Genomic DNA, 9,280 nt, shown 5'->3' with positions numbered 1-9,280 from the left:
ACCCATACAGGGGAAGACCATGGAGATGTAGAATGACGAATAATACCTTGATCAAGCATTTTATTAATTTGAGATTTTACTTCCTCTTTATGAATTTGCGGGTATCTATAAGATTTTGAAAATACAGGTCTGGCACCATTAGTTTCGATTGAGTGTTTTATCTCACTAGTGAAAGATAAAATGTCGCCATCTAAATAGAATATATCGGAAAATTCAAGACAAAGTTCAGTAATTGCACATTTTTCTTCGTCATTAAGATGATCTGTTCTAAGTTGCTTTTTTATTAGCGCGTGTCTGTCTTGTGGTTGGTCAGTATAATTATCGGGATTCAAAGAATAAGCAAGTTCGTTGTTCTTACATTCCGGGACAAATGGTTCTATAATTATGTCTGAAAACTCGACAGTTTTATTAATTACGTTAGCATTTATAACAGATGTAAGAAATTCACCTTGTTCATTGACTTTAACTAAGGCGTTAGGTAATCGGACCTTATCTTTTTCTTGGGCATAGAGAATTGCACTTGTATTAGCTAGATTGCATTTTAATTTGCATATTTTTTCGATTCGGCCTTCGATAGAAATTTTATTATTACATTTTTTATTGCAAAAATTGTTCTCTTGACTTTGATAAGGAGAGTTTGAAATTGAATTGTTACTTGAATCATTAATTACTTTATGTAAAGGAATAGTTTTAAAATTTGTAATAAGTTGTTTTGATTTTAAATCGACAATACAATTATAGTGATCTAGAAAATCTAAACCTATTATACCATCAAAATCAATATCCAAATCGTAGATATAAACTTTATGATCACTTCCAGCTACAAAAGGTATACAAACAGATTCAGTAATTAAAATTTTTTGATCTGTTATTCCTTGAACTGTTATATGTTCGGGATTTCTACGAGAATAATTTTTTACTGTGTTTGCTTTAAATATTGAGATTCCTGCTCCGGTATCAATAAGTAATTTAAATGTTTGCGAAGCGTCGTAAATATAATAAAGATTTTTTGAGTTCACTGTTAGTAGTGGACTTAAAGAAACTGTTGTTCCGGGAAGTTCATGTTCGGGTTCATGTCGTCGAAATTCAATGTTTGAAGTTGAGATTGGATTTGTGAAACTGGGTTTGAGATTGTAGAATTTTCTGGGGGATGGTTGCTTGACGTAGCAATCTGAAAATCCTGACTGCTTTCAGTTTCATGGGAATATGATGTGTCAACAAGATTTTCATTTATTTGATACAATTCATTATTTGGGAGTTGATGAAACGTTTCAGTTTCAATTTGTTCATTAAATGATTGATTAGGAAAATCTTCATATTGAACATGTAAAGTTCTTTGTGCTCCATTAGAATTAAAAGGACGTTGATACGAATTTGATCTAGGTTGAAAATTACTTTCATTAGGGGTAAAATTAGTTGGTCGATTTGAGTGTGCGTTATTATTATTATTATTAATAATAGGTCGCTGCATAGGAGAAGAGTTTGTTCTTTGATCAAAAACTGGTCTTTGAAAATTATGGTTAAATTGGTTAAATTGTGGAGGTCTTTGATTTGATGTTTGTCTACATTGACTTGAAATATGACCAGATCGGCCACAATTGTTACATCTGGGAATCGAATTGGGTTTGGTTTGTGGTTTAGGATTTTGAGTTAATCTACTTGATTTTTGTTGTTCAAAATAAGACAATTGAAGTTCTCTTCGAATTCTGCTTTGAGCTTCTAATAAAGTTTGTGGATTACTAGCACGAATTAATTGTCCTAAGCGAAAATCTAAACCGGTTAATAAAGCGTTCAATGCCATAGTTTCTATTAAACTAGTTTGAGCATCTTTTTGTTGTCTAGATAAGCCTGATTTTTGAATATTAGCAAGTAATTTTGAATTTAATACTTGAAGTCGATTATAAAATGTAAGGGGTGATTCGTTTGGCAATTGTTTTAATCTTTGTAAATCTTGAATTAGCGATGAGAGATCTCTTGAGTCTCCAAAATGTAAGTTTAGTAAATGTTTAAGTTCTGCATAAGTTCCTGGATTTCTAGAACTTATTAACTGAGCGGCTCTACCTCTCATTTTATTTTTTATGTGAATTAAAAGAAAAACTTTCTGTTGTGTTGTAGCCATATTAAAAGCACAATCACAAGCATCAATAAAATTTCCTAGAAAGATTTGATCACCATCAAATTCAGGAATAATTGAAAAAATTTCTGATAGTTTGTAAGGTTCTACTTCTACAACTGTTGCTGTTGTATCTGGCATTTTGATATGTTAAGATAATTTTTTTTTTTTTTTATAACTAGTATTAAAATTGTTTTTAGTTTAAGTTTACTTTCTTATAGCTTAAACCAAAGATAGGATAGGGTATTAATAGTTTGGTGTAAGGAAATGCGATATTTGGAAAATCGAACAGTTTCACACAAAAATGTAAAATTGTAAAGTAAATCGAGATGATTCTTTACTTACATAAAAATTAACATTCCGTCGTGTTCTCGCTGCTGCTACTGGACTTTCCGGACGTAGTTTTCACGAGTGATGATCGGATTGCTTCTGACTTCTGAGTCTGAGGTTCTTTTCTTCGTTAAGGGATTGGAATCCGCCGTTACTAGTTAGAATACTCGTGTTCTAGCAACGTTTACGAATCCTACTGCGACTGCGCCAATTTGTTGGGTTCTTCTTCTTATGAAGCACTTTTTAAAAAAATTATTTATTTCAAGAAATCACTTAATTATATTGGAATAATAAAATAATGGTACTATTAACTACTTATGCAAAAGTTTAATATTAATAGACGCGATTTTTACACTACACCTCTAATTTATAATATTAGCCTATGCTGACACAGCTTGATTGCACAATTTTGCTATAGCTATGGTTTTGTAATTGGAACACGATTTCCGTTTAGCTGACTTGGCAATCTTATGGGTCAGTGTCCGTCTCTGGTGGGTGACCATGATATAACATGCATTAAAGGAATCTTGTTGAGGTGTTAAGTTGGCCCCTGTAAAGTTCTTCAGCAGCCATGGTAGCAGTGGGTAGGCTGGGTCACCAATAATTACATATGGGATGATGTGTTCATCCAGTGTAACAGTACTCTAAAAATAAAGTGAGTTTAAAAAGAAAAACAAAGCAGTATTTAGGTAACAGGTATGTCAAAGGAAAATTAGGAACCATAAATTTTGCCATACCTTTGGCATAATGTTATCAACATTTTTGTACAAGCTTGATGATAAAAGTGCTGCAGCGTCATGGCTACTTCCAGGTTGTTTAATAGAAATATCTATAAACTGGTATTTAGGTCCTACTACTGCCTGGAGAATTACTGATGGCCATCCTTTTCGGTTCACGAAATCCCTATAACCTTCCTCTGGCGGTAATATAGCTATATGAGTTCTATCAATTGCCCCTATTATATTGGGTAATTGACTCCTTGCTTTGAAAAGACTGGCATATTCTACAGCAGAAATTTCATCGGGAAATTTAATTACTTTAGGTGTAATGTATTTTGACATCATTTCCAAAAAGTTGTGGATTACTTTACAAACAGTTGTTTTGTGTATCCCAAATTGGTTTCCAATCACCCTGTATTCTGCACAGCTAGCTAAGTAATATAAAGCAACTGCAACTTTTTTTTCTATGGTTAATTCTTGCCTTCTTTTCCACTTTCTGTTCAACTTATTAAACTTAGCTGAGATATATGGTCGAAGTTCATCACATATTATTTTAAATGTTTTTTTACTTAATCGAAAGTTTTATTTAAACTCATCATCAGAAAGGCAATTTGGCAGAAAGACAGATGTGTACCATATGTTGGAACGACATTCTGTTCTTAAGGAACCCCGTTGTTTTGTTTTTTTCATCAACAGCTTTAAACTAAAAAAATAGGTACTTTAAACCAATAGACATTTTCAAATATTTAACATAGTATCATTGACCATGGGCAGTAGCAAAAATACATGATTGTTGCTCATGGATACCTACCCTCAAAGTTTCCTTTTTCCTCTTTTACCTTTTAAAGAGGCGTTAATAATCCTCAAAGCTAAGTTTTGCGTGCTATGCATCAGAAGTATATACAGGATGTCTAAAAAGTCTGGAATATTGCAAATATCTCGAAAACTGCTGATTTTATTTTTCTCAAAATTTGCGTCTTGTTAAAGTAAATAACAGCGCATGACGTGAGGGTGAAATGAGGTTCGCAAGTATACAGGGTCAGTCACAAAGTACACCAACTTTCTTAATTCAAACCTAACACACTGTATATTACTTCAGATTTTAAGAGTACTCATAAAGGCCAATTCAACGATCTACAGTATTGCTACTTTATTCTTAGTATTAGTCAATTTTATTTGAGGAAATTATGAAAACACTTAAAAGTTAAGTAAATTAATTAAAACTAGCCCAACATTAGAAATAAAACACAAACTACTTTATAAGATTTTTTTTTTTTATTTTATTATTTTTTTTTTTCACTCAAAAACACCATTTTAAGTAATAGGAAAATTTGCCAATTAATTTAACATTATATTAACGTTAGCTGTCATTGTTACACCTATCATTGTTATAGGTAGGTACTAAAAAAAAAAAAAAAAAATCGTATATCGTTGAATTGGCCTTTATAAGTACTCTTAAAATCTGAAGTAATATACAGTGTGTTAGGTTTGAATTAAGAAAGTTGGTATACTTTGTGACTGACCCTGTATACTTGCGAACCTCATTTCACCCTCACGTCATGCGCTGTTGTTGACTATAACAAGACGCAAATTTTGAGAAAAATAAAATCAGCAGTTTTCGAGATATTTGCAATATTCCAGACTTTTTAGACACCCTGTATATGAACACGTAGGAACACAACAATATTTTTGTTGTGTTTGAACTTAGTTATATTTCTTTTTGTTTCTAATTCCATTTACCTTAATTACCGTTTTGTTGGGTGATAGTATTTTTGGGAGTTAAAAGCTGTCAATGTCTGTTTTTGAATGTTAAATGAGTTTTAGAACTTTGTTCTTTGTTATTATCCTTAATAAACAGATTTAAAAGTGGGATACCAACAATGAGCGAAATACCTTCCGAACTTCTTCAAGCTCTATCAAAACTAATCGTTAATGCAGTACAAACAGCCGTCACAAACGTTTCAACGCCGGCAGCTGATGATGCATCTGAATTCAGTACATTCTCCCGATCATCAAGCAAACCCCCGAACTTTTCTATGGACCAATACCGTTCCTCTGAAGAACCAATAATACAAGATTATTTTAAGCGGTTTGATTGGGCGTTACAACTATCTAGAATACCTGATGATGAAGATGGTAATTATGCACGAGTTTACATGGGTGCAGAACTAAATAATGTGATACAATTTCTAATCAGTCCCCGTTCTGCTGAAAGTCTTTCATACACAGAAATTAAATCGATTCTTATTGAACATTTTGATCGAAGTAAAAATAAATACGCTGAAAGTATCAAATTTAGACAAATTATCCAACAAGAAAATGAAACTGTTGCACAGTACGTCCTCCGTTTAAGGAAAGGTGCAACTTATTGTGAGTACGGGTCATTTTTAGACAGAATGCTTATTGAACAGCTTTTGCATGGATTGCGATCGTGCGAAATGCGTGATGAGATTATTGCAAAGAATCCAGACAACTTTTCAGATGCTTACAAAATCGTACACGCCCTGGAAGCTACACATTTCACTGCAAACGAAGTGAAATCACCAACATATGTACCTATATCAGAACCAACTAACAAGTTAGGATTTACAAATCCGCAGATAAGACGTGATCAGAAGCTAATACAACGCAAACCAATGTTGAAGACTAAGGACCCAGGAGTCCCTGTAATGCGTGATGGAGCAGCAGGCGAGTATGAAAATTCTCGTTTCAAATGTAATGGTTGTGGAGGTTTTCACTTACGTAGTCAATGTTTTTTCTTAAACCAAAATTGTAATACATGTGGAAAAAAGGGTCACATTAGTCGGGTCTGCAGGTCAAAAAGACAACAACCTATCTCAAAAACATCTAGTATACTACAACCTGTCGAAGATCTTAGTTCCGAAAGTACTGATCATATTGACTATTTCAGAACAATTAACGATATTTGTGCTACAAGAACAATTGATCGTCATATGATTAAAGTAGAAATTGGCGGACGTGTAGTAGACATGGAACTCGACACTGGTGCACCATGTGCCATAATTAGTGAAAAAACATTGCGATCAATCAAGCCGAAGTTTTCATTACTAAGATCCGACAGACAATTTGCTAGCTATACTCGTCATAGAATAGTCTGCCTTGGGCGTCTTCCTGTACAAGTTAAGATTGGACAAAAATTAAGAAAATTAAATGTTTATGTGGCTAAAGGTAATTTTGACGCTCTGCTAGGACGAGAATGGATAGTACATTTTATTGACGAAATAAATTTCAACAAACTCTTTTCGAAGTCTGAACAAGTAAATGGTATTTTAACGTCAGTGCCAAGTTTAAATGAAGAAAACAAAATTCGCCTGGATGGTCTACTGGCCAAATTTACAGACATTTTTAGTGATACCGCCGGACAACTAAAAGGACCACCTGAAGAATTACATTTAAAACCAGGAGCAACACCAATCTTCTCTAAAGCAAGAGAAATTCCTCTAGCATTGCGCGACGCTTATGCTAAGGAAATTGAATTTAAAATTGCGACAGGACTGTACAGGAAAGTTGATTACTCAAGATGGGCTTCAACGACGCATGTAGTTGCTAAGAAAAATGGGAAATTGCGCATCACAGGTAATTACAAACCTACGCTGAATCCTCAAATGATCATTGACGAATATCCAATTCCAAAGTGTGAACATATTTTCAATCAAATGAAGAATGCAAAATTCTTTTGTCACCTGGACATTACAGATGCTTATTCACATCTTACGATTAATGAAGAGTTTGCCGAGGCTCTGACCCTCAATACGCCAACTCATGGATTGGTTCGACCCACACGAGCAGTAGTATGGAATAGCAGAGGTAGGGTAAGGGTAAGTGAATATGATGGAATAATTGTAATAATGGGAGATTTTAATTTCGATTTACTCAAGCCTAATTTCTATGGTACCAAACTTATGGAAAAGGTGTATTTAAAAGGTTTCACGCAGTTGGTCAGCTCACCTACCAGAATAACTATAAACAGCGCTACACTAATTGATTATATTATTACAAACAATAAATATCTACCGCATTCGGTGCATCTAACACCGAAAATCAGCGATCATATAAAACAAAACCTCACCATTTTCAACCAATCAGATCGGTGTTTACCGAATGATGCGGCATTAATGGTGCTGTTCCTAGATTTTGGAACGCCATCTGTACTTTCTAACTCATAGAGTTGAGTACAGATGTCACCAGATGTTGCACACAACTATCATTTCTGGCATCCAGTTGACTATACTGGCTACGAAGGTTTTGTTCTTTGGTTATCAAGCCCTATAGCCTCTCTGATGAGCCGTAATACGGCGAAACCGGTCAGAGGATTGGGATTGATAAACAAAAAACAAAACCTCACCATTTTCAACCAATTAGATGAGTCATGTATAGCAAATCAATTTAACAAATACTTTGTGAACAGTGTTGCAGATATAATTAATGGAATCCCACCAAATGCACATTTAGAAGATGTAACCGAGATTGTTTCTGGAAATAAATCATCTATTGATGTGTTTAAACAAATTTCTATGGCAGACCTAAAAAAGCATATTAAACTTATGAAACAAGTCGGAGGAGATGAAAATGGAATATCAACCAAAGTATTTAAGGATGTCATGGACGTAGCTGCAAATAGGATTTTAGATGTGATAAATATATCACTTTCAAGTGGGGTGTTTCCGGAGTTATGGAAACGCTCAACAATTGTGCCGATTCCCAAAGTGACAAACTCGAATTTATGCTCTGATTTTAGACCTATAAATAAAGTACCAGTGTACGAAAAACTATTAGAAATGGTAGTAAAAGAACAAGTCCAAAACTTTTTTAGTGAAAATAACATACTTGTAAGTAATCAATCAGGCTTTCGCCAGGGACATTCATGTGAGACAGTAATTATAAATATTTGTGACGAATTCCGTAAGAGCATTGACAAAAATAATTATATACTAGCAGTGTTTTTGGATTTCAAAAGGGCATTTGAAACGATAAATAGAGATACTTTGATTAAGAAAATGAATAAAATGGGTTTCAAAGGCACTGTATTAAAATGGTTTCAATCTTACCTGCATAATAGAACACAAACTGTAAAATTTAAAAATAGCACATCTGATTGCATTGTAATAAATAATGGTGTACCACAAGGTACTGTTCTCGGTCCATTTCTCTTTCTCTTATATATAAATGATATTGTTAAGACAGTAAAGTACACGAAAATCGAACTATTTGCAGATGATACCATGATTTACATCTGTGGACCAAACATAAGTCAGTTGCAAGATTATATAAATTATGACATTAACAGTTTAAGCAAATGGCTTTGTAGTAATAGTCTAAGTGTAAATGTAAATAAAACTAAATTTTGTGTTTTTGGAAAACAACATTTACTGTCTAAACTAGACATAAGTAATGTACATATTAGTTTAAGAAATCAACAAATATCGTATGATAAGCAAATTAAGTATTTAGGAGTGATCTTTGACGCCAATTTGACATTTTACGAACATGCACTGTACATAACAAGAAAATTTTCAAAAAAGATTAATTTTATAGCAAGGGTTGGGAGAAATTTATCTGTAAGCACTAAGTTATTATTGTATAACAGCATAGCGGCGCCACACTTAGAGTTCTGTAGTACACTTTTTTACAATTTGCCGGCATATATTTTAAATGATTTACAGACCATACAAAATAGAGCAATGCGTATAATTCTTAAAAGCAACCGGTACACGCCGATTAAAATCATGTTAAATGTGTTAGATTTCTTAACGGTAAAACAAAAAACCGTATTTAACACATTTGTGTTTATTTATAAAATTAAAAACAAATTATTACCATCTTACCTGTGTGGCAAAGCAACTAACTTTAGTGATGTGCATAATTATAACACAAGGAACAAAAACGATTTTGTTTTAACTAACAAATGTAATACGGAATCATTAGCCAGCACTGTTTTATGCAGAGGTCTGTATGAGTTTAATTGTCTACCTGTTAATATTAAAATTTGCGAAAACCTAGATAAATTTAAACAACATTTAAGAGAATATGTATTATTAAAGTATTGACATTGACTTGATTGTATAAGGACATATTGTTATTATTGGCTTGCGAAGTC

Source organism: Ips typographus, linkage group LG15 (genome assembly GCF_016097725.1).
Source record: "Ips typographus isolate SLU linkage group LG15, UJ_Ityp_2.0, whole genome shotgun sequence".
NCBI lineage: Eukaryota > Metazoa > Arthropoda > Insecta > Coleoptera > Curculionidae > Ips > Ips typographus.
This window is presented reverse-complemented; position numbering follows the sequence as displayed.